This window comes from Eschrichtius robustus, chromosome 14 (genome assembly GCF_028021215.1).
Source record: "Eschrichtius robustus isolate mEscRob2 chromosome 14, mEscRob2.pri, whole genome shotgun sequence".
Lineage (NCBI taxonomy): Eukaryota > Metazoa > Chordata > Mammalia > Artiodactyla > Eschrichtiidae > Eschrichtius > Eschrichtius robustus.
This window is the reverse complement of record NC_090837.1, coordinates 58811366-58812507: the sequence shown is the minus strand read 5'-3', so window position 1 is coordinate 58812507 and position 1142 is coordinate 58811366.

The following is a 1142-nucleotide window of genomic DNA, read 5'->3' as shown; positions in this document are numbered from 1 at the left end:
AAGAAGTGACCCATGTGGGAGCTTCTCCCTGACTACTGCTCCCACCACGCTAGCTAAAACCAAGGCTGATTTTTAATACCCCAAGACAGAGTGCACTCATTTACACTTGCATGCCAAATAGTCTTGCTTTCAAGGGCCTCAGACATTATTTCCCTGACAACTGGTAACTTTCTTATAATAAGGTATTTAGACAACAACATGCTGTTAGGTTAGGTGCATGAAGCGTTTTATTTATGAGGCTAGATATAAACTCCTTTAACATGAAAACATATTTTCTTTGCTGCATTGTAATGAATAATTACTATGCTAAAATGAATATTCATTCCAGAATAGTAAGAGTACCTCTTAGCTCTACAAATTAGAGCTACTATTAAAAAAATATGCAAAATATTGTGAAGCCAGAGACCTTCTTTCTCCTGTTTGAGGAAAAATATTTTTTTAAAGCCGTGAATGATGTAGAAAAAACAGATGAAAATAAGATTTTTTATACAGAAGGATTAGCAATAAAAGGGGCTCTACCTCATCGATGACTGTAGGGGAAGAGGAAGAATGTAATGGAAGAGTGAAATTATACCCATGGGGAATAATGCGCTTACCCCATTCTTGTGAGTAACAGAGAGATGAATGAGCAAGCTAAAGACTCGCAAGTTGTAATTATGTTTATTAAATACTTCCATGCATTTAAAGATTATCTCTTTATAATATAATGAAAGGTACTATTTGCTGTCTTAAAAAAAACAAAACAAAAACAAAAACAAAACAAAACAAAACAAAACAAAACAAAAAAACAGAAAACAGAAACCAGACATTTTCTTCTGGAAGTCTATGTCTGAATTTCAATAGCTCCAACCAGATAGAAGGTTGTATGTTATAAAACAATGTAGACCAATAAATAAACTCTGGGTTTAAAACTCAAACCAGTTATTAAAAGAAAGTAATCAGCCTTTAAAGTTTATGTCTAATAACTTGAACTTATTTGAAAATGCAGTAAAAAGAAAAAAAATAATGAGATTCCAATTTTCTTCCTGTAATGTTGGATTTGGGTATAAACAAATCCTAGCTATAATGCTTCATTAATATCCAGATCAAATTTATTATGATTAGTTTTCCTGGGACCTCAAAAATAATAATTGTTGTAAGTA